This window comes from Schizosaccharomyces octosporus (assembly GCF_000150505.1).
Source record: "Schizosaccharomyces octosporus yFS286 unplaced genomic scaffold supercont6.3, whole genome shotgun sequence".
NCBI classification, from domain to species: domain Eukaryota; kingdom Fungi; phylum Ascomycota; class Schizosaccharomycetes; order Schizosaccharomycetales; family Schizosaccharomycetaceae; genus Schizosaccharomyces; species Schizosaccharomyces octosporus.
This window is the reverse complement of record NW_013185621.1, coordinates 1,178,244-1,202,544: the sequence shown is the minus strand read 5'-3', so window position 1 is coordinate 1,202,544 and position 24,301 is coordinate 1,178,244. Positions and strand designations below refer to the sequence as shown.

Genomic DNA, 24,301 nt, shown 5'->3' with positions numbered 1-24,301 from the left:
CAATGCGATGCTTGCAGAGTATGCATCATATAAAAGAACATAAATAAGTAGTAAAGGAAGAAAAGAGAAGAGAGAGAAAAAGAAAAAGAAAAAGGGAACGTAAAAAAAAGAAATAACAAAGAGCAACAAACAAACGAAACAAATAAATAAAGAAATAAATAATAATAGACAGTGAAAATGAAAAAATAAAGAGGAGCCTACAGCACCCCGGATTCCCATGTTGTCTCCAACCATAGTACTAACGAGGCCCTCAGACGCTTAACTGCAGTGATCGGACGGGAACTGGTGTTTTCGCCTAGGGATGGCCGTAGACACTTTCCTCCTTCATTTAGCTTACTTGTACTTGTACTTATACTTGTATCTGTATCTGTATCTGTACTCGACTGGTACTCGTACTAAAGTACTTTGTATTGACTGGTTCAGTTTCTTATTTGGCTTCATGAACTACGGACCTACGGAACTACGAGGTCCAATTCGACTCACTTCTATCTTTGGTAATTTTACACCGCCCATGGAGGGTGGTTGAATATTATAGACATAAAACCACGTTGCTTTTCTCTTTTTTTTTTTTCGAACCACATTGTGTTAGGCTGCTGTCGCCCAGGTATATAAAGACTGAATGTACGAATTTTATGGGTCCATAAAGTTGTATTTATAAATAACTTTGCTTTCTACTTGAATATTTCAAACGTACCATAATTTGTGCTGTCAAAATGTACTATATTTTTGGTTATGAAAGTATACTAGTCGTCGCATCTTTTTAGTGTATGACTCGTGCTTCGTCTCTTCTAGTCATTTGCTATGTGAAGAAGCACTTACGAAGTGTAGTTGCCTAAAATATAATTCATATAGTTTTTTTCACATGTTTCATTCAATGATTAGCGGGCTTCGATTACGGTTTCGGAGCCTTTGAATTCACTAGAACAGTTAGAATTCACCAATCACAAAAATCAAAATGAATACAATACAGCCGGTAAGTAAGTAAGTAAGTAACCCAAGGAAAAAACTTTCGTATCGGGAAGAAATTTTGAGACCAAAGACTAGGATAAGAAAAAGAATTTGCTTATGGAATATGTAGAATAGTCGCTGCTATTCATTTACAGACATGTATTTTTTCAACATGTCCTTTAAACAGGTGGGGTCTAGTATAGTATTATTATCGAATTCTTCTTAGGCTGAATACTGGTTGGGTTCATAAGCCATTTCTAAATCAATCTATTTATTTAGAGCTAACGGATGTATATAGCTGATACCTATATTCTTGTTTTTAGCGAAATAAGAAGTGTTTTTCGCGTTTGTTTATAACGAGTTGCAGACATTATGTACATAATTGAAATATTTGGCACTCCGTTCTTTCAATTTCAACAAATATTACCTGAATATGGAAGAAGCGTATCAATACCATCTAAACAACGACAACTGAATGACTTTTCATTATTGAGCAGCTTGGAAGTCACCTGAATCTGAAACTCTGATGTAGTTGTAGTTGTAGTTGTAGTTGTAGTTGTAGTTGTTGTTGTTGTTGTTGTTGTTGTTGGTTTTTTTTTTCTTTCATTTTACAATGGCAAATTAAAATACAAAAAATACTCAGATATTTACAGCCAAAACGAAATCACATAGAATCACCCAACAAAGTCCTCAAGTACTACAAGTACTACTTTCACAATCCGCGCGGAAAGGATTGAAACTTATTTTACAGCTTTCAATTCACTGTGTTTTCGTTTTTTAATGGAAAACTCCTCTTAAAAAATACAGCGTAGATGCAAACTCACGGTGATGGTATTTCGCATGTCTAAATGTCATGTCATAAACTAGCGAGATTATGTCACCCACTCGTTACATCTTCGTTACGATTTTGTAACGCTAGCTTTCGGGTGATAGATAGACTGTATTATGATAGTCCAAAAAGGTTGTTTATTACCAAAAAGTAAGCGCACAAATGATCGTTTAGCAACGAAAATAAAAAAGAACAAATCCCCCAAAAACGTATACTGCAAATGATATATTTACACGGGGTTTAATTAGTATATGTTCTTCTTAGAATGATCAATGATTTGGCTTTAATAGATTCGAAGGGAAAGGTTTGAATACTCTGGGTGTTGGTGGTCTTACTTTCAACATTTGTCAATGGTAATGATTTGAAACAATCCTCCCTCCTCTAAATGCTATGCTCTTGAGAAACACAACAGAAACCAGGGTCTAGAGAGAGGGTGTTCAAAGCATCGGGATTGGTTGTTTTGCGAAAAAAAGCATTGCTTATGACGACATTGGGCCTTTGCGATTCTTATTTAGTTTCCGTTATGTTTGATTCCTTGTTTCTGTTTCTGTTTCTGTATAAGTATAAGTATAAGTATATTATGTATTGAATCGCTTTTTCCATAACTATCTATGCTCTTGATTGGTTGGCGTGGTGACTATCGCTTTTCAGCTAGCCTGACTGCATTAAGGTAAGCAAGCAGCAGTATATAACTCGAAAAAAGTACGGTGATGAAAAAACAACCCAAGGCAATGCGATGCTTGCAGAGTATGCATACATAATTAAAACAACATAAAATAAGTAGTAAAAGAAAAAGAGAAAGAGAGAGAAAAAGAAAATAAATAAAGAAATAAATAAGTAATAGACAGTGAAAATGAAAAAATAAAGAGGAGAGCCTACAGCACCCCGGATTCCCATGTTGTCTCCAACCATAGTACTAACGAGGCCCTCAGACGTTTAACTGCAGTGATCGGACGGGAACTGGTGTTTCGCCTAGGTATGGCCGTAGACACTTTCCTCCTTAATTTAGCTTACTTGTACTTGTACTTGTACTTGTACTTGTACTTGTACTTATACTTATACTTATACTTGTATCTGTAAAGTACTTTGTATTGACTGGTCAGTTCTTATTTGGCTTCATGAACTACGGACCTACGGAACTACGAGGTCCAATTCGACTCACTTCTATCTTTGGTAATTTTACACCGCCCATGGAGGGTGGTTGAATATTATAGACATAAAACCACGTTGCTTTTCTCTTTTTTTTTTTCGAACCACATTGTGTTAGGCTGCTGTCGCCCAGGTATATAAAGACTGAATGTACGAATTTTATGGGTCCATAAGTTGTATTTATAAATAACTTTGCTTTCTACTTGAATATTTCAAACGTACAATAATTTGGCTGTCAAAATGTACTATATTTTTGGTTATGAAAGTATACTAGTCGTCGCATCTTTTTAGTGTATGACTCGTGCTTCGTCTCTTCTAGTCATTTGCTATGTGAAGAAGCACTTACGAAGTGTAGTTGCCTAAAATATAATTCATATAGTTTTTTTCACATGTTTCATTCAATGATTAGCGGGCTTCGATTACGGTTTCGGAGCCTTTGAATTCACTAGAACAGTTAGAATTCACCAATCACAAAATCAAAATGAATACAATACAGCCGGTAAGTAAGTAAGTAAGTAACCCAAGGAAAAAACTTTCGTATCGGGAAGAAATTTTGAGACCAAAGACTAGGATAAGAAAAAGAATTTGCTTATGGAATATGTAGAATAGTCGCTGCTATTCATTTACAGACATGTATTTTTTCAACATGTCCTTTAAACAGGTGGGGTCTAGTATAGTATTATTATCGAATTCTTCTTAGGCTGAATACGGGTTGGGTTCATAAGCCATTTCTAAATCAATCTATTTATTTAGAGCTAACGGATGTATATAGCTGATACCTATATTCTTGTTTTAGCGAAATAAGAAGTGTTTTTCGCGTTTGTTTATAACGAGTTGCAGACATTATGTACATAATTGAAATATTTGGCACTCCGTTCTTTCAATTTCAACAAATATTACCTGAATATGGAAGAAGCGTATCAATACCATCTAAACAACGACAACTGAACGACTTTTCATTATTGAGCAGCTTGGAAGTCACCTGAATTTGAAACTCGGATGTAGTAGTAGTAGTAGTTGTTGTTGTTGTTGTTGGTTTTTTTGGTTTTTTTTTCTTTCATTTTACAATGGCAATTTAAATTACAAAAAATACTCAGATATTTACAGCCAAAACGAAATCACATAGAATCACCCAACAAAGTCCTCAAGTATCACTCAAAAAAAGGATTGAAACTTATTTTACAGCTTTCAATTCACTGTGTTTTCGTTTTTTAATGGAAAACTCCTCTTAAAAAATACAGCGTAGATGCAAACTCACGGTGATGGTATTTCGCATGTCTAAATGTCATGTCATAAACTAGCGAGATTATGTCACCCACTCGTTACATCTTCGTTACGATTTTGTAACGCTAGCTTTCGGGTGATAGATAGACTGTATTATGATAGTCCAAAAAGGTTGTTTATTACCAAAAAGTAAGCGCACAAATGATCGTTTAGCAACGAAAATAAAAGAACAAATCCCCCAAAAACGTATACTGCAAATGATATATTTACACGGGGTTTAATTAGTATATGTTCTTCTTAGAATGATCAATGATTTGGCTTTAATAGATTCGAAGGGAAAGGTTTGAATACTCTGGGTGTTGGTGGTCTTACTTTCAACATTTGTCAATGGTAATGATTTGAAACAATCCTCCCTCCTCTAAATGCTATGCTCTTGAGAAATACAACAGAAACCAGGGTCTAGAGAGAGGGTGTTCAAAGCATCGGGATTGGTTGTTTTGCGAAAAAAAGCATTGCTTATGACGACATTGGGCCTTTGCGATTCTTATTTAGTTTCCGTTATGTTTGATTCCTTGTTTCTGTTTCTGTTTCTGTATAAGTATAAGTATAAGTATATTATGTATTGAATCGCTTTTTCCATAACTATCTATGCTCTTGATTGGCTGGCGTGGTGACTATCGCTTTTCAGCTAGCCTGACTGCATTAAGGTAAGCAAGCAGCAGTATATAACTCGAAAAAAGTACGGTGATGAAAAAACAACCCAAGGCAATGCGATGCTTGCAGAGTATGCATACATAATTAAAACAACATAAAATAAGTAGTAAAAGAAAAAGAGAAAGAGAGAGAAAAAGAAAATAAATAAAGAAATAAATAAGTAATAGACAGTGAAAATGAAAAAATAAAGAGGAGAGCCTACAGCACCCCGGATTCCCATGTTGTCTCCAACCATAGTACTAACGAGGCCCTCAGACGTTTAACTGCAGTGATCGGACGGGAACTGGTGTTTTCGCCTAGGTATGGCCGTAGACACTTTCCTCCTTAATTTAGCTTACTTGTACTTGTACTTGTACTTATACTTCTCTTGTCAAACAAAAAATTAACGACGAAAGACCAATATGCTTTCTCATCAAAGATGAAGCAGGTAGTTGTAAGAGACTAATAACCCTTTTGTTTCACCAAATGTTTGGTCTTTACATGAATGAATGCAATTCATATAACGATTTGTAGAGGATCGTACGTAGTCTAGACTTTGCTTTAACTTCTCTTGCATTGATGGTTTAATACTCGAATTATTATTTTTGACGTGTATATTTTTTGAAAATATTGCCTGAAAACCCTTTTATGAGCTGTACCGTTTTATGGTAAATTCACTTTGCTACAGCAACGATTAACCGATCTCTGAGTTATGGAAGACTATACCTTGGTAGGCTTATTCGTTAATTAGAGGGGTTTGACAAAATAAATAGAAAATAGAAAATAGAAAATTGAAACTTTGAAACTTTGAAACTTTGAAACTCTTGAAAAGGAGATAGGAGGTCCATCTCCATACCTTACAACAAGGTTAACTTGGTTTCCCAAAGCTAGATGTGGATACAAGTATGATGATTTCCAATAGTGGATATTAGATAAAAACGTATCATATTATAACCCGTAACTTCATCTAATTATGTAACTATTTATTACGGACTTAGTTAGATGAACCTAAGACGAAAAACATCGCACAGTCGAAAATGTTAGAAATTTCCATTTAAGATAAAATTCAATAAAAAACATACTATTATAGCCATATTTTCGGAGGTTTGACTGCATTGTTTGAAACAATCTTACCGCTATATTACTGTTTAAATTAGTAAAGTAATAGCGGTGATTTCACCTAAAAACCGGGCATGTGGTGTAGATGGTTATCACGCTTCCTTAGCATGGAAGAGGTCCCAGATTCGAGTTCTGGCTTGTCCAATTTTTTCCCTGTTCATCCTTTTTCAAATTTCCTTTTGCTTTTTACTTGAATTAAATTCTTTTTTTTTTTATCTTTATTCAATGTTGTTCTAATTTGCTTTACTATTTAGCTTAGTTTACTATGATTTCATCTAGTTTTGTTTTGTTTTGTTTTGTTTTGTTTCGCACAGTGGTCATTCAACTCTGCGATAAAATATACAAATAGATAGGTATTTCATTACGAGAAAAAAAAGAAAAGAAAAACAAAAAGAGAGTGATTAAAGGTAAATGTAAGATAGAAAAATAGAAAGAGGAAAAAAAAAGAAAAAAGAAAAAAGAAAAAAAACAATGGTCACAGCCAGGCTCGAACTGGCGACATTCGACTTATTAGATCGACATGATAACCAACTACATCATGCGACCACTTGTTGTAAGTGCTCTTTTATAAACGTTCTGTTCGCTTTGTAATCTACGCACCTATTACCTTGCTGGTTACTGGTTTTGTACGTACGTCGGCACACGCATACCAAAAATTCCACAGGCTTGTCATTAAAATCAAACAAATAGAAACGAAAATGAAAAATAGCGAAAGAAAGAGAACGAAAAAATATAATAAAGTTTACATGAACCATTAGTATCACTGATCACCAACAGAGTCGTTTAAACAATGTCAAAACGGCCTTTTATTAAGATAATTATCCATTATATATACATTAAGAAAGCAGGAAAGGAAAGCAATTCATGTTTTGAAAAAAACAAAAATGCATATAATTATTGCATAAATGGAAATATAGTTATTATATAGAGAAGCGAAGCTTAAAAAAGGGCAAAACAACTATTTACTAACATTACAATAGGTATCAATCCATAATTACTTAGTCCTAACTATTTACTGTTAATTACTCTTTCGAAGAAATGTGTATAACTACAAAGAAGCATCTGTAATTAACAAGGCCTCGTGGCCCAATGGTTAAGGCGCCTGACTACGGATCAGGAGATTCCAGGTTCGACTCCTGGCGGGGTCAATTACATTTTTTCATTTTTACCAACTCGAAACCTTGGTTGGCCTTTTTTGAAATCATCCTCAGTTTGTTTTTTTCAATTTTCCTCAAAAAGATCATGGAAAGTTAATTACTCATAATTTGCTTCCACTTACTTACATATGGCTTGAAAATAGAAAAAAGCTAAGATAGCTACAGCAAAAAGAACTCCCAAGGCGAGACTCGAACTCGCAACCTTCTGATGACCTTTTCATAAGAGTCAGACGCTCTAAACCGATTGAGCTACCCGGGACTCGCTGTTATAACCGAGTCATATATTTTTTAGTAGAGTGTTTATTATTTATGACAGCCGATTATAATTTCAGTAACTATGACAATAAACAACGAGTCTCATAAAACCAAGTCGAATTTAATAAAATGAATTATATAATAGTTTTACAAAAAGAAGTTCTCCGTCAGGGGGAATCGAACCCCCGCCGCATCGGTGAGAGCGATGAATCCTAGCCACTGGACCATGACGGATTTCTGATTAGTTGATAAATATAAATTGTAATAGCCATAAAGACGTACCGAAAAAGATAAACCTGCTTAAGGATATTACGATAACTTCTGAGACACGGCTGTTACTTCAGAAAAAATTAATTAAAATTTTTTATTTTAAATATATATATAGCTTACTTTACTGCTGGTCATAAGTGATGAATCTTTAGTATGCACTTGGTTGAGCTCGCCTAAAAGACGAACATGGAAGCTTTTCCAGTTGCAAAAGCTTAACGATAGAGTATTGTATATATTTTGCTCTTTCTTCTTTCGAGATACGTAAACCCGTCCATAATAAGCAACTTAATTAAACTCTATATTGCAAGCTTTTATATTTGATATATTAAATAAGCAAAAATTATAGCCTACATATCATTATTATATGGTAAAGCCGATCTACTAAGATTTACGATGTAAAGCATGACAAATGAATACTGTAATCAGACGATGCACTGATTATATAATAGGCTTTTTGTTATCATGTTCTATGGTCGGTTTGGCTAAAAATGTGTTCTTATACTTCAAATATCAACGGTATAGAATGACACGCTTCAGGCTTTTCTTTGTTTGTTTACATTGCTTTTTTCATAACCAAGAGGGGTTCTCAGATTATGTACTTGTGAAGGAACACTACTATATCCGGAATCCTGAGAAAGGTAGCGTCAGACACAGTAAGCATCCCGCTCCCTCCTGAAAATGGGGCTCCGAAGTCCCTCTCGATTCAATCATGTTTAAGCGTTCAAGCACATTAAGTAATCAAAGTATAAACGTTAGCTAGTACTATACTGAGTGGCCTCAGAAAGGAAAACCTTATCGGACCTAACTACGGTATATCAAACGTACACCTACAAAGCCATATAAAACGATAGTCCGTCAACGCGAGACATATGTAATATTGCTTATGAAAAAATATTAGCCCTTTTTTTATGCGATCACCTGAACTCGTGGTTATTCCCGCAGAACTTTTTGTTGAACGGATCACATCCTTGAGATTGAACGAGTTATCTGTATTAAAATTTTATCAAAGACACTGTTTTATGGAAACAATTTATAATTTTAATTTACCCTCAAGAGTGTTTACCGAAATAAAAAGGAATATTCTAAACCCTTTTGAATGATTTTAGGGTTGCATACAGTGGATGAAACATCGCAAGTACTTTTTACTCATCTCTTTTCTAACTTATAATCCAATGTTGACATACTGAAAAAATTTTGTATTTGAAGAAGAAAGACTAGAAGTAAATTTTTTTGAGTAAATAAATAGAATTACAGATTACGACCAGCGTAACTTTATGACTTAAATATGATAGTTGCATACGAGCAGTCCCATTTTACCCTTTCGAAGATTTATATATCTAATGGAAGTTATAGGTTCTGATATATTTCAGCAATTACTCGAATTTGCTTAGCTCAAATAATCGTAAGAAATGTCAACCGCAATAGCGAGACCTACAGGTGGTTTCTAAGGTAATTCTTAAATTACAGCTCTTCTGAGTTGACGGAGTTTTCTTGCCTTCGTAAGAGATATGCAGCAGCATATATCTACTATTACTTTCCTTAATCCGATTGAGGAAGAAATCTCTTTTACTAAGAAACCGTCTAAGGTTTTATCATCTATTTTACCCTTGCTATAAGTTACCATAAGTTCTCGTGATATAAACAACGTTACATTTAATAATAATAACCTAGTATAAATTTACGTCTAAAAAGAAATAATGAAAATACCTTAAAATTAGCATTCATAACAAAAGAAGTCATATTAGAGCTTGGGTTGGAAAAAAGTTTTTAAAATTAATTCACTACGCATTGTCATCATTTATGGTCCAATTCTCTACTAAAATACTTCCTGTCTAATCCTTTGTATAATATTTTACAAAAAATACCCTTTAGTCTAGATTTGTTATAATACCCGCTTTAACAAACATAAGAAATTAAAATTCAGCCTATACCATCGGCCATTCATGACCATGGACTCGTTTTCAGCCTATCACTCGTAATCCCGTTGCTTAAAGTCTCTTACTTACAAGCTGAGCTTCAAAAAGGTCTTTCGCAGAATTACGTAAAAGGTAAAAGTAAGTAGTTTCAAGTATTTTTATTGATAATATGCTTAGTGATATTTTTTTTGTCACCATTCTCACTTTATGGTTAAGTATTTGTTTATACTTTATATCGTGCTCTGCAATAGTTCTACTTCCGTTTTGCACTTTGCCCACATGCGTTTTCCGTATACAGGTTGTACTTGTCTAAACTGCGGATGCTATCTCGCACTATTGTAGCGAACGCGTTTTACATAAAGCTTATCTGAGGAATGCTCAACCGTAGTACAGTGCAAAATTGCTTTATTTAAGAAATTACTTAATACTTGTAATATTGTAATGGATTCCTTACCGGAAAATAATTGAATGGTCTCAAAATGAAAAGAATAAGTTATAAACTCCATGTCAAATTTTATAATTTCGTTTTATTTAGTCGAAGAAAACGCAAATCTTATAACTAACTGCTCACACTATACCTAAATAAATGTCTTCTCTTGTGAAGCCAACATTAAGTATGCATCATTTACTGATATATGTAAGGCTACTCCCCCAGCAAGCAAATTAACCAAAATTTAGAGCTATCGCTATTTATCTTTTAATAATAAATCACAAGTGATGCTAGATAGGTTCGTTGATGGAAATTCTAATTCGACTCATAATTATAGACTTGCTTTCCTTTATTTACAAAATTCCATGGCAAAGGTAGTATAAAAAATCCGAATGAGTTACAACATATTGCGGGATTATAACTCAGGAAGGCAATAAGACTCGCATAACGATTAAAAACATGCAATCTATAAACTGGTTGCACGTTTCATCGTTGCAGTGAAATGCATGTACACCAGGGGGTAAATACTTACAATACGCTATTGGTTAATGTCGGGAATGTTTTGCTGCAGTAGGCAATCAATAGCTATGACTCAAAGACATTGTATGTGCTATGTAAAATACGTGGAATAATCCACGCTAGCGATGATTGGAATAATATTTTTCTTTCAGTTCTGATCGGCCTTAGGTAATTATGTGCAGCAAAGAATGCCAATACCTATTAATAACCTTACAAGATTTTTCTTTACGAGATGAATCTCAGGATGTTAAGCATAATATTTATAATTCACTATTAGAATGCAATTAACAAGTACCGACAACTAATTTTTAGCAGGCAACAATTGAGTTCAGAACGTTGCTATTACTAGTCCTGAAGTATTGTCATCTTCTGCAGATATGTGCCATATGGAATTTCCTTTCTAACTAAAAGTCTATTATTAAAATTTATGAAATCTGTAGCTATCCTTATTTCAAAAGATAACGGGATAATAGCATGCTACAAAGCGTCTCGAGTATACAAAAACTACAGGGCAAATATTTTCATCTTCAAAGACTGTTTATTTTATCATCATTAGCTTCATTTGAAGACCAGCGTCTCCTAATTGTGGAACCAGTTACTGCCTTTGATGTGTTTAGTCAAAGACTATAATATCCTTAAATGAAAAATCATAGTCATTAATTTCAGTTTATCATGTAGTCAAGATTACCGGATACATGTCGCTCCGAAAAATTTGAATGTACATAACATCTCTGAGTCTTCAGTAATAAAAGCAGTGCAGGCCTCTTTATATATTTCAGTAACGACCTTTTGTAAAACAAGTATTTTGAACTTAAGCTATTAAGAAGCTTTTAGTATGAAAAAAAAGTTTTGATTTGATCCAACATTGGATATTACTACATTTCCTTTATACTTGTTAACCCAAAATTACATTACTTTAACAATAAGGAAATATAACCAATAAAAAAGTGACTCTCCTTTTTCTCTTACGAAATCATAGTAATCTCTTAACGCTTGGCAATTACAAAAAAGTCTTTTTTTAATTGTTTTTATTTATTTATCTTTCTCTTTTTGAGATCTCGTTGCTTTACCAAGGACTCTATCTAAATATAAATAGATGATTAAATAATTGGTAAAAAAATATGTGCGTGTATATAGTTGTGAAATTAGTTATGCAAACGTATATGCTATATATACTATATATATTTGTGTTAGGTGGCCTGGCCATTGAAGCTTTAATATAAAGGGGTAGTCAAAGAAAAAATATTTTATACCGTCTGCTTATGAAAGATATATACAGTGCTTGCATGACCACAAAAAAGAGGAACATGACAACCACACATATGACATTCGTTCGCCATGAATCGGAAAAGCTTTTTAGCTTTTTATCAAATAAAAAATCTCGTATACCCCCATTTTGCAATTATAGCTTTAACTTGATTAATAATACCTTGGTGTAGAATTCGCATTCTAACTAGCAACGAGCAGCATAAATAGTTTTTCCTTCTTTTTTTCTTATTTACGTAGCAAGTAAATGGTTTTAAACTAAGACGGGAGCTCCATATCGTATTTTGATTATTGAAGAACTTGGCGACATGGAATCGTTCGTACGTACGGATAACAAATCAGCCAAAAAGGACGTTGCAAAGCAATTCACGTCCGTCACGTCGCTCGTATCTTGAGTTGTTCGCAGCTCTTCTCCTCTTCTGCTCTGCATATACGTACACCTCGTTACACATATATAAATACGATATACAATATACAATATACATAAATATATATAACCAATTAACCAACTGATTGGGAAAGGAAAGCAAGAGAGCATTTACGCAACAGTACTTTCAATAGAAAGAAAATGTTTTTATTTATTTATCTTTCTCTTTTTGAGATCTCGTTGCTTTACCAAGGACTCTATCTAAATATAAATAGATGATTAAATAATTGGTAAAAAAAATATGTGCGTGTATATAGTTGTGAAATTAGTTATGCAAACGTATATGCTATATATACTATATATATTTGTGTTAGGTGGCCTGGCCATTGAAGCTTTAATATAAAGGGGTAGTCAAAGAAAAAATATTTTATACCGTCTGCTTATGAAAGATATATACAGTGCTTGCATGACCACAAAAAAGAGGAACATGACAACCACACATATGACATTCGTTCGCCATGAATCGGAAAAGCTTTTTAGCTTTTTATCAAATAAAAAATCTCGTATACCCCCATTTTGCAATTATAGCTTTAACTTGATTAATAATACCTTGGTGTAGAATTCGCATTCTAACTAGCAACGAGCAGCATAAATAGTTTTTCCTTCTTTTTTTCTTATTTACGTAGCAAGTAAATGGTTTTAAACTAAGACGGGAGCTCCATATCGTATTTTGATTATTGAAGAACTTGGCGACATGGAATCGTTCGTACGTACGGATAACAAATCAGCCAAAAAGGACGTTGCAAAGCAATTCACGTCCGTCACGTCGCTCGTATCTTGAGTTATTCGCAGCTCTTCTCCTCTTCTGCTCTGCATATACGTACACCTCGTTACACATATATAAATACGATATACAATATACAATATACATAAATATATATAACCAATTAACCAACTGATTGGGAAAGGAAAGCAAGAGAGCATTTACGCAAACAGACAACTAGAACTCTCGTACATTTATGAAAAAATTGATACAAAGCTACCAAGGATGACGATTATTGTGTCAACCCAACGAACATAATGAGTGAGACAACAATCTCAATTTGGCAAAAAATTCTACGGTGGTATCGAATACTGTATTATATCTATCCGTGATTCCTGCACTTTATTTGTAAAGTTTTGACAGTGCGAGGGAACTCCTAATAGAAAAAAGAAGCAGATAATAACAAATATGAAATAAATATCTATGGCTTCTTCTAGTCCACCTGACTGAGTGATTGATTAACTGTGCCAACAACTAAACTACTTTTACTACTTATCTTTATAATTATTGCTGTTTGCTAATACCCACTGCTGCTAGTAGAGGAGTAGTAAGTAGTGTACAATGCGACATCATCTGCTGACCTCACGATATCACCGAACTTGTCTACTTACTATTTAGCGAGAGGAGTATCCGTTTGTCTACTTTGAAATAGCTAAAAGGTTGCTTGATGATTCAATCTATCAAATTTACATTTTTCTTTCTTTTTTTTTTTTCTATCCTCGGTAGGGATACGGATGATAACTCGAAGTGCAAAATACATCGAAGTAGCAAGCAGACTATGTTCGTCTTGCCAACCGAGAAACACGTAAACAAAGTATAAGTGATAGTTTATTCTACTCAAGGAGGAAGAAGGTTGTATGAAACCCGCGAAACATTTATTTGTACGAAATATCCATCATATACTAGGAATAATTTATGCCAGCAGCAGAAAAAACTAGACAGCTTACAAAAGATTCAAGTAAACGAAATGACACTTAATGACTTGGTGTCTATAAAGCGAAATAAAACGCATTGTACCAGCTGTAGTATTCCAGCAGACAATCAAGTTTATTTTCCATGTAATCTCTCTTTGTCTTTCCTTTGTCTTTGTTTTTCTCTGTCTCTGTCTCTGTTTTCAGTTTTCAGTTTTTCTTTTATAGAACACTTTAGGCCATGGTGTGGTATGGTATAGTCAGATAGATAGATACAACTGGAGGGAATGGATTTTTCAATTAGACAACCCAGCAGGTATAAAGTCTATTTCTAAAGCTGTTAAAAATAAACATCATTTCTATCCATGGTTACAGCTCTTTATTTTCAACAGATCTAGTGAATCCCGAGAGCCTGAAGGTATAATAACGTTGTGTCAGCGTTTTCCGTTTATTTTCGCAAAGCGAGTGAGTAGATGATATTCTTGTTCAAAACGATCGCTTTGTCATTCCACAAATATAGTGGAAAAAATAAATTCCGTAAACTGGGAAAGTTTTATATTTAGCGCATCTGGAACGAAAGGGCAATTGTTATGTAAAAGAGATATGTATATATATTATACTAGCTGGATGGTCAGGTTAGCGTAGTAGCTAACTTCTTGCTAAAAGTAGAATCAGTTTAATTGAACATATCTTTTTGGTTGGTTTGGATTCCTACATTGCTTTCTGACAGAAGGAAGGAATCCGCCCGCAATTAGAAGAAAAGCTGCTAAACCATTTCTATAGTAATTCCATTAATGAAAAAACCGAGAAAGAGGGTAATTTAGGTAATAGATTAAATTTTTGGTCGTATTCAATAGAATCAACAAAGTGCTTAGAAAATTCAAAATTAGGAGGCAGTAAAAGCACTTCTGTACGTTTCGACGACACTGCGGAACTACATTCGGTGTCTTCTAGGAATGAAAGATTAAAACTTTCTAATTATGCGTCAGGTGTGTGTGAGTCAAAGCTGATGATGATGTGCTTGATGACAAGTAATATTTGTTTCTGAGTAAACTACGATGTTTATTAATCACTACGAGATTCCATTCCTTAAAAAACGTGTCAGTAAGGACTATGAACCTTATATACACAATTATGTGTATATTCGAATTTATACTGACTATATTTGTATGCACGCTATATAAATTTTAAACCTGCGTGTAAATTTGTGTACGCGTCCGAATACACGAAATTATATATGAATCTCAAGATACCGCAATATCCAGGCCATAATCACCATCAACGGTTGATCGGTCGCGCAGACAGTGCAAGAGCTGTAACTGACGAAAATTGTTATTCAGCATGAATTCATAAAGACCAAACAACACTGGAATTGATGCCTATACTGTTCGCTCATTATAGTGATCAACGTTGATAATAACGTTCGCTGATGTACTTTTTAAGGGTTTCTTAAGCTTGAAAATGTTTAATTATCAAAATGGCTCACTACACAATGCACATCATTATATTGATAGAGAGTCGCCGACTGTCGAGATCGTTGTAAACTCACAAACTCTTCAATGAAACTACGTTAATATCTATTTGTTTGCCTTTTGGATGGATAATAATTTATTCGAGAGTTCTGACCTTGTAATCTAGAATCACATAAAACAGTATCAGCTTTTTCTTTTTAGTTTTTATTTTCGTTTGAAGGAAAATTAAGATTTAAATGCCAAGTTCCAAACAATGAAATGAAAAGAAAAGAAAGACTGTGGTTGTCGATTATGAAAAGAATGCTACTAAATCTTCGAAAAGAAAGGACAAAAAAATCAAAAACAGAAAATAGAAAAGTTGCTGGAGATGCTAACACAGCGTGAGGTCAGTAATTGATAAAAGCTATCATATTCCGAGTTGTATAGCTTGCAGCCACAATTCATGCAGTAAGAGGAAGGAGGCAGCGGAAGGTAACTACTATTCATTCGGCATTTATTGCTTTTCGCGCTTGCAATGATAGCAAAAGCAGAATATGTAAATGAGCAAGAGTAAAAAGAGCCAATGAAAAAAAAAAAAAACCAAACAAATGAAAAGAAAAACAGAATAAGTAATAATCTTGTTGCTCTATTTATCTGAGACTCTACCTGCTAGAAGAAAATTCAAATGATTACTGTACATTAGCAGCATGCAAGCATGCGATGGACGGACGACTAGGAAGAGAGAAGAAGCCCTTGGCCTCTTTATTCACTCAAGCCATTCAATCATCTCTTCTGACTCACGTTCCTTCCATTCAACAAATAAAAGTCGAAAGTCGAGTCGGAAGACAGTATATACTAGTTAAATTTATTTATTTATTTTGGTTGTAGATTTGGAGTAAATCTTCCTTAGATAATGGACCTTTATTTGAACAAAGTTGGTAGAGCTTCAACGTCAGAATAAGCACAAAATTGAACTACACTGCGGAACATTGGAAGCCTCGACAACTCAGAAAAAAATAGTGTTTTCGTCCATGAACGCGTTTCACTTTTTAGCTGAATAATTGAAGTAAGTTTAAGGACTACCGACTAAAAGAAGCGAATAATAGTAAAAAAAATAAATAAAAGCCTACTACAGGATTCTTGGATTGCCTGCTGTTTTGCATTAATTGATGCATTTCATTTGCGCGTGGGAACCACTTGATTCTAGTCGAAACGTCCTCGAAACCCAGCATTTTACTTCGATTGACCGTTTCACAGTTTCCATATTAGTGAGTGGGAAAGGTTAGTGAGCTGCGGGGAAAGAAGGACATGTACGAGTGGATACATGGTGGTTTGGAAAAAAATAATCAAGAACTAAAAACAACATTTCTTCGTTTTTGTTTTACTTCTGTTTTGGTTTCTATCGGTCTTAATTCTATTTTCCTTTATGTCGTTTGCCTTCATAAATATATCTTGCTCAAAATAACAGACAATTATTTACAAACACTAATTAACTGAAATTTACACTGCACTGACACAGACTTCCCACATCGCAAATTGCTGTGCAGTGTAACAATATTCTTCCATTCATTCCAGCAAGCTTCCTTCCCATGCATGTTTTTGCGTTCTGTACCGTAAAAGGGCAGGTAAGAAAGAAGTCATAGGTTGCTGCCATATTGACAAGGTTACTACTTCCGGTCGCTCATAATAACTTGCATTCTGGAGTCGCACGCATTGCAAGCTTCACTACGATGCTCTGTGTATGCATGGTTGTTGAAATGCGGCAGAACGAACCGTCGTCTCCAGCTTACTTTAACGAAACAAAATAAGTTGCGAACAAAGTTGAGAGTAAAATTAGCTTACATTTAAATACATTCATCACATCACACTATAAAAACAAAGAGAAAAGCAGCTTTGCTTTCACCAGTCATCAAGTGAGGTCAGCTCAGCTCAGACTACAATACAATTTAACTTACTCTTTCACCAGTTCTGGTTTTAGGCAGGTGCGCCATGTTCAGTATTGGATAGAGTTACTAGCTGTTTATATGTCATTCAAACTACAAAACAAATTAAAAATATACTGGAATAAAAACTAAGAACCTTATGACTATGTATGTATTCCCCGTAATATGGTTCTTGGTACTTGGCCTTTTTTATTTGGAATTTGTGTTTATTTAAAATTATATACTTAGTCAAACCATAAATCATATACGTTTGAGTATGGTTTTTACCTGAAAATACCTTTTGCAACCTCGTTTCACAATTAATTCCTGATAGGCGTTGGAATAAATTTACAGTTCAGTCTTGTTGTCAAAATCGCTATCAGCATTATATGCAAAAAACCGCTTCTTTGTAGATTGTATTCTCAATAAGTGTAGTTAGTTCAGGCATAAAATATCCTTGAGTGTAAATATCTTGAAGAATTACTATATAAATAGTCATTGTGTATATAAATTAAATAAAACTCATACAATTATACGGTCATACCTCCTTGCTTCGTTTCTTTTTTATTTTGCGCGATTTCTATGGTAGGCGACGACGGGATAATTAGGAATCTTAATTTTCATGCATGCTCCGCAGTAGTAAACAAAAGTAAGAAGAAGCCTTGCTTTTAGAAGCAGATTGTTGAAATTAACACTGCCGGCCTCGAAGATATGATGCGACAATTTGTGTTGGGAAAGCTTGTTTAGTTATCTTTACGCATTGTTGGATGAAAACGAAACTACACGTTTACTGACGTTAAAGAAACATTGTTGATTAACGGACTTTTCGTTAGCTGTTAGGAGACGTTTTTCCAGCAAAAATAGCGTTCATTTCTTCGATTAGAAGTTATTAGATTAATTAAACTAAGCTAGCCGGCTACCGGCCAAACTCTCAAATATCTAACATTTTTGCATTTATATGAGCTGCTCTTCTAGTAGTTCTTTTTAATTGCTCAATCGTACTTAGAAAATTTTTTTTGAACCTTGCTATTTTCTTTATTGTCGAAGATAAAGTATAAGTCAAATGACATGCATAGATGTTATGTTATAGTCCTATCTGCTTCCGAACAATTTATTACAACCTCTAGACGTCCATAGTGAGTCATCTTTTACGATCCCGTCTTTATTCACCAACAAAAAATACGAGTCCGTTGTTGACATGTTTTCCCAGGTCTTACTTAGTATGTAATGTTACTGAGTTCTAAGTTCTCTCAAATAACAACGAGAACTTGAATTCAAACACTGCATAAAGACGGCCGAAGATATAAGACGGATAATCTCTGGATAAGCACTCAGAAATAGCGTTTGTTCAACTTCTTTTAACTTTCTGTACATTTGAACATATGTAGCAGAATGCATGGTCTGAAAATGATTGCGATCAACTTTTAGAGCTCCATATCAGCTAATGAAATGTATTGGTGTCCTAAATTCGAGTTGTTCGTGGCAGATTTAACGCAATTTACATTTGCTAAATTTTCATGTTTATTGTTTTGTTTGGAAGGAGATTCGTTTTTTCTTGTGAAAGGAAAATCTAATATGAAAATTTTTTTTTGTTTTTGGTTACTGGGAAGGAGCAAGGAGCAAGGAAAAAGCATAAAAGATTAGCAATAGCGATCAGCACGTAGTCTAAGCTTTCTTCATGCATGGTCCCTCTCGCTCTACTGGGAAGCAAAAAAAAAAGCATCTTCATCCTCATATACGCTACACAAGCAGTGAAAATGTATGATGTACAATGTTCTTAGCTAAAAAAGTCAAGCTGCACTTATTTGAATCTTCACCGCACTTGAAAGACTATAAATGATTTTTTCCACTTTTAGTTCGTGAACAAGATTTAAATTACAAACTCAAAAACGTGCTGATGTCTCCATAACATCTGAAATCTTTTAAAGCAATTGCTCTAAGAAGCATAATAGCTAGCCTTCATGAACTATGAGTGAAAGAAGTAGGTACATCATCATCGCGTAAATTTGAGAAAATCGCGGATTGTATTTTATATTCTCAAGCAGTAGTACATCTCCCTTTCGCTGATGCGATTTTTCTATACATTTCTTTTGTAATTGGTAACCATTGAACTGCAGAACCATAGCGGCGTTTAGTAAATAAAGCGGTTTCTATAGTTCTTGCGGTTTTTACCTCGGATGTATTGATGTGTATTTAAAGAACGAACACATCGTAATTGGAAGGGTATTACTTAATTGTATAGATTGGAAGTCTGGAAAAAATACGAATACACTCATAGACAAAAAAAATAGTAGTTTTATCCTTACCAGAGGTAGTGGTATTGGTTATTTTAGAAAACATAATTGTCTAATGTCGCGGCGCTAGTACGTCTGATTGAAAATCCCCCACATGACTTAAAATGATCGATCAGTGATCGATGCTCGTGAGATGCTTCATTTGTTACATGCAAACTATATGATTGATATATATATTATGAATAATACAAACTGGAGAATAATTTGTCGATTGATCAGGCATAAATGCATTACTAATGCCGAACTGATGATAATTCCTTGATCGAATTATTAGTTTAAATTACCTTGGTAAGTTATGAATTTACATCTAAAGAAAGCATTAATTGAAGCTTCTTCATTTTAGTTTAAAGTTCTCTCAGTGCAGCCTTAAACAGCACCTGTATAAACAAGTAATACTGAGAGCAGTTATGTAGATGTATTAATGTAACTCAAATCCTGCCACGAACAACTCGAATTTGGTATAATACTATGTATAACTTGGTCAGTATACATCAAAATTTTAACCGTTCAACCTATATAATTATGTTACAATCCACTTGCAGTATTCTTCTTGTAATTTATAGCTAAATGATTCAAGGTCAATCATTTCTTAAAAACTAAGCTTCACATAGAACTACAACATAATGACTTCCGAGCGTAACGGAAAATTAATATATAGATCTGAAGAAAAATCAATACGTAGTCCAATCAAAAAATTGTACTAGACTATAATTTTTGCTTATTTAATATATCAAATATAAAAGCTTGCAATATAGAGTTTAATTAAGTTGCTTATTATGGACGGGTTTACGTATCTCGAAAGAAGAAAGAGCAAAATATATACAATACTCTATCGTTAAGCTTTTGCAACTGGAAAAGCTTCCATGTTCGTCTTTTAGGCGAGCTCAACCAAGTGCATACTAAAGATTCATCACTTATGACCAGCAGTAAAGTAAGCTATATATATATTTAAAATAAAAAAATTTTAATTAATTTTTTCTGAAGTAACAGCCGTGTCTCAGAAGTTATCGTAATATCCTTAAGCAGGTTTATCTTTTTCGGTACGTCTTTATGGCTATTACAATTTATATTTATCAACTAATCAGAAATCCGTCATGGTCCAGTGGCTAGGATTCATCGCTCTCACCGATGCGGCGGGGGTTCGATTCCCCCTGACGGAGAACTTCTTTTTGTAAAACTATTATATAATTCATTTTATTAAATTCGACTTGGTTTTATGAGACTCGTTGTTTATTGTCATAGTTACTGAAATTATAATCGGCTGTCATAAATAATAAACACTCTACTAAAAATATATGACTCGGTTATAACAGCGAGTCCCGGGTAGCTCAATCGGTTTAGAGCGTCTGACTCTTATGAAAAGGTCATCAGAAGGTTGCGAGTTCGAGTCTCGCCTTGGGAGTTCTTTTTGCTGTAGCTATCTTAGCTTTTTTCTATTTTCAAGCCATATGTAAGTAAGTGGAAGCAAATTATGAGTAATTAACTTTCCATGATCTTTTTGAGGAAAATTGAAAAAAACAAACTGAGGATGATTTCAAAAAAGGCCAACCAAGGTTTCGAGTTGGTAAAAATGAAAAAATGTAATTGACCCCGCCAGGAGTCGAACCTGGAATCTCCTGATCCGTAGTCAGGCGCCTTAACCATTGGGCCACGAGGCCTTGTTAATTACAGATGCTTCTTTGTAGTTATACACATTTCTTCGAAAGAGTAATTAACAGTAAATAGTTAGGACTAAGTAATTATGGATTGATACCTATTGTAATGTTAGTAAATAGTTGTTTTGCCCTTTTTTAAGCTTCGCTTCTCTATATAATAACTATATTTCCATTTATGCAATAATTATATGCATTTTGTTTTTTTCAAAACATGAATTGCTTTCCTTTCCTGCTTTCTTAATGTATATATAATGGATAATTATCTTAATAAAAGGCCGTTTTGACATTGTTTAAACGACTCTGTTGGTGATCAGTGATACTAATGGTTCATGTAAACTTTATTATATTTTTTCGTTCTCTTTCTTTCGCTATTTTTCATTTTCGTTTCTATTTGTTTGATTTTAATGACAAGCCTGTGGAATTTTGGTATGCGTGTGCCGACGTACGTACAAAACCAGTAACCAGCAAGGTAATAGGTGCGTAGATTACAAAGCGAACAGAACGTTTATAAAAGAGCACTTACAACAAGTGGTCGCATGATGTAGTTGGTTATCATGTCGATCTAATAAGTCGAATGTCGCCAGTTCGAGCCTGGCTGTGACCATTGTTTTTTTCTTTTTCTTTTTCTTTTTTTTCCTCTTTCTATTTTTCTATCTTACATTTACCTTTAATCACTCTCTTTTTGTTTTCTTTTCTTTTTTTCTCGTAATGAAATACCTATCTATTTGTATATTTTATCGCAGAGTTGAATGACCACTGTGCGAAACAAAACAAAACAAAACAAAACAAAACTAGATGAAATCATAGTAAACTAAGCTAAATAGTAAAGCAAATTAGAACAACATTGAATAAAGATAAAAAAAAAGAATTTAATTCAAGTAAAAAGCAAAAGGAAATTTGAAAAAGGATGAACAGGGAAAAAATTGGACAAGCCAGAACTCGAATCTGGGACCTCTTCCATGCTAAGGAAGCGTGATAACCATCTACACCACATGCCCGGTTTTTAGGTGAAATCACCGCTATTACTTTACTAATTTAAACAGTAATATAGCGGTAAGATTGTTTCAAACGCTGTTAGATTGCCGCTATAAATAGGGTTTAATACTTAAAGCATTTCAAAGAATGCCCCTTTATTACATGTTTTTATTGAATTTTATCTCAAATGGAAATTTCTAACATTTTCGACTGTGCGATGTTTTTCGTCTTAGGTTGATCTAACTAAGTGCGTAATAAATAATTAGATGAAGTTACGGGTTATAATATGATACGTTTTATCTAATATCCGCTATTGGAAATCATCATACTTGTATCCACATCTAGCTTTGGGAAACCAAGTTAACCTTGTTGTAAGGTATGGAGATGGACCTCCTATCTCCTTTTCAAGAGTTTCAAAGTTTCAATTTTTTATTTTCTATTTTCTATTTTCTATTTAAACCCCTCTAATTAACGAATAAGCCTACCAAGGTATAGTCTTCCATAACTCAGAGATCGGTTAATCGTTGCTGTAGCAAAGTGAATTTACCATAAAACGGTACAGCTCATAAAAGGGTTTTCAGGCAATATTTTCAAAAATATACACGTCAAAAATAATAATTCGAGTATTAAACCATCAATGCAAGAAAAGTTAAAGCAAAGTCTAGACTACGTACGATCCTCTACAAATCGTTATATGAATTGCATTCATTCATGTAAAGACCAAACATTTGGTGAAACAAAAGGGTTATTAGTCTCTTACAACTACCTGCTTCATCTTTGATGAGAAAGCATATTGGTCTTTCGTCGTTAATTTTTTGTTTGACAAGAGACAAGAGTTAAATATCCACTATACATATTTTTTATTACAGGAAAGTGTCTACGGCCATACCTAGGCGAAAACACCAGTTCCCGTCCGATCACTGCAGTTAAGCGTCTGAGGGCCTCGTTAGTACTATGGTTGGAGACAACATGGGAATCCGGGGTGCTGTAGGCTCCTCTTTATTTTTTCATTTTCACTGTCTATTCTTTATTTATTTCTTTTTTTTACGAAATTACTATTGTCATTCCTACTTATTTTATGTTCTTTTAATTATGTATGCATACTCTGCAAGCATCACCACGCCAGCCAATCAAGAGCATAGATAGTCATGGTCGAGTTATATACTGCTGCTTGCTTACCTTAATGCAGTGAAAAAGCGATCCAATACATAACATACTAATACTTATACAGAAACAGAAACAGAAACAAGGAATCAAACATAACGGAAACTAAATAAGAATCGCAAAGGCCCAATTCGTCATAAGCAATGCTTTTTTCGCAAAACAACCAATCCCGATGCTTTGAACACCCTCTCTCTAGACCCTGGTTTCTGTTGTGTTTCTCAAGAGCATAGCATTTAGAGGAGGGAGGATTGTTTCAAATCATTACCATTGACAAATGTTGAAAGTAAGACCACCAACACCCAGAGTATTCAAACCTTTCCCTTCGAATCTATTAAAGCCAAATCATTGATCATTCTAAGAAGAACATATACTAATTAAACCCCGTGTATATATCATTTGCAGTATACGTTTTTTTGTTCTTTTTTTTTTGTTGCTAAACGATCATTTGTGCGCTTACTTTTGGTAATAAACAACCTTTTGGACTATCATAATACAGTCTATCTATCACCCGAAAGCTAGCGTTCAAAATCGTAACGAAGATGTAACGAGTGGGTGACATAATCTCGCAGTTTATGACATGACATTTAGACATGCGAAATACCATCACCGTGAGTTTGCATCTACGCTGTATTTTTAAGAGGAGTTTTCCATTAAAAACGAAAACACAGTGAATTGAAAGCTGTAAATAAGTTTCAATCCTTTTTTGAGTGATCCGCGCGGATTGTGAAAGTAGTACTTGAGGACTTTGTTGGGTGATTCCTGAGACACGAACTGGCTGTAAATATCTGAGTATTTTTGTATTTTAATTTGCCATTGTAAATGAAAGAAAAATACAACTACAACTACAACTACAACTACAACTACAACTACAACTATACATCAGAGTTTCAGATAACTACAACTACATCAGAGTTTCAGAGTTTCATTTCAGATTCAGGTGACTTCCAAGCTAAAAGTCGTTCAG

The 24,301-nt window shown here is 34.1% G+C and overlaps 14 non-coding genes across 14 annotated transcripts; 6 read left to right on the top strand and 8 right to left on the bottom strand.

Moving 5' to 3' along the window:
• Positions 1–194: 194 nt before the first annotated feature.
• SOCG_16390 lies at positions 195–309 on the bottom strand. Its single transcript, XR_001203027.1, has one exon. It is a non-coding gene; the product is annotated as a 5S ribosomal RNA (ribosomal RNA).
• Positions 310–2,649: 2,340 nt separating this feature from the next.
• Positions 2,650–2,763, bottom strand: SOCG_16389. The gene has a single exon (XR_001203026.1). It is a non-coding gene; the product is annotated as a 5S ribosomal RNA (ribosomal RNA).
• A 2,296-nt stretch (positions 2,764–5,059) lies between these two features.
• On the bottom strand, positions 5,060–5,174 carry SOCG_16388. The gene has a single exon (XR_001203025.1). It is a non-coding gene; the product is annotated as a 5S ribosomal RNA (ribosomal RNA).
• Positions 5,175–6,032: 858 nt separating this feature from the next.
• SOCG_16387 lies at positions 6,033–6,106 on the top strand. The gene has a single exon. It is a non-coding gene; the product is annotated as a tRNA-Ala (tRNA).
• A 328-nt stretch (positions 6,107–6,434) lies between these two features.
• SOCG_16386 lies at positions 6,435–6,508 on the bottom strand. Its single transcript has one exon. It is a non-coding gene; the product is annotated as a tRNA-Ile (tRNA).
• Positions 6,509–7,037: 529 nt separating this feature from the next.
• SOCG_16385 lies at positions 7,038–7,110 on the top strand. The gene has a single exon. It is a non-coding gene; the product is annotated as a tRNA-Arg (tRNA).
• Positions 7,111–7,293: 183 nt separating this feature from the next.
• On the bottom strand, positions 7,294–7,378 carry SOCG_16384. The gene has a single exon. It is a non-coding gene; the product is annotated as a tRNA-Lys (tRNA).
• Positions 7,379–7,536: 158 nt separating this feature from the next.
• On the bottom strand, positions 7,537–7,608 carry SOCG_16383. Its single transcript has one exon. It is a non-coding gene; the product is annotated as a tRNA-Glu (tRNA).
• A 13,023-nt stretch (positions 7,609–20,631) lies between these two features.
• SOCG_16382 lies at positions 20,632–20,703 on the top strand. Its single transcript has one exon. It is a non-coding gene; the product is annotated as a tRNA-Glu (tRNA).
• Positions 20,704–20,860: 157 nt separating this feature from the next.
• SOCG_16381 lies at positions 20,861–20,945 on the top strand. Its single transcript has one exon. It is a non-coding gene; the product is annotated as a tRNA-Lys (tRNA).
• Positions 20,946–21,128: 183 nt separating this feature from the next.
• Positions 21,129–21,201, bottom strand: SOCG_16380. The gene has a single exon. It is a non-coding gene; the product is annotated as a tRNA-Arg (tRNA).
• Positions 21,202–21,728: 527 nt separating this feature from the next.
• On the top strand, positions 21,729–21,802 carry SOCG_16379. Its single transcript has one exon. It is a non-coding gene; the product is annotated as a tRNA-Ile (tRNA).
• Positions 21,803–22,122: 320 nt separating this feature from the next.
• SOCG_16378 lies at positions 22,123–22,196 on the bottom strand. Its single transcript has one exon. It is a non-coding gene; the product is annotated as a tRNA-Ala (tRNA).
• Positions 22,197–23,052: 856 nt separating this feature from the next.
• Positions 23,053–23,167, top strand: SOCG_16377. The gene has a single exon (XR_001203024.1). It is a non-coding gene; the product is annotated as a 5S ribosomal RNA (ribosomal RNA).
• Positions 23,168–24,301: the final 1,134 nt, after the last annotated feature.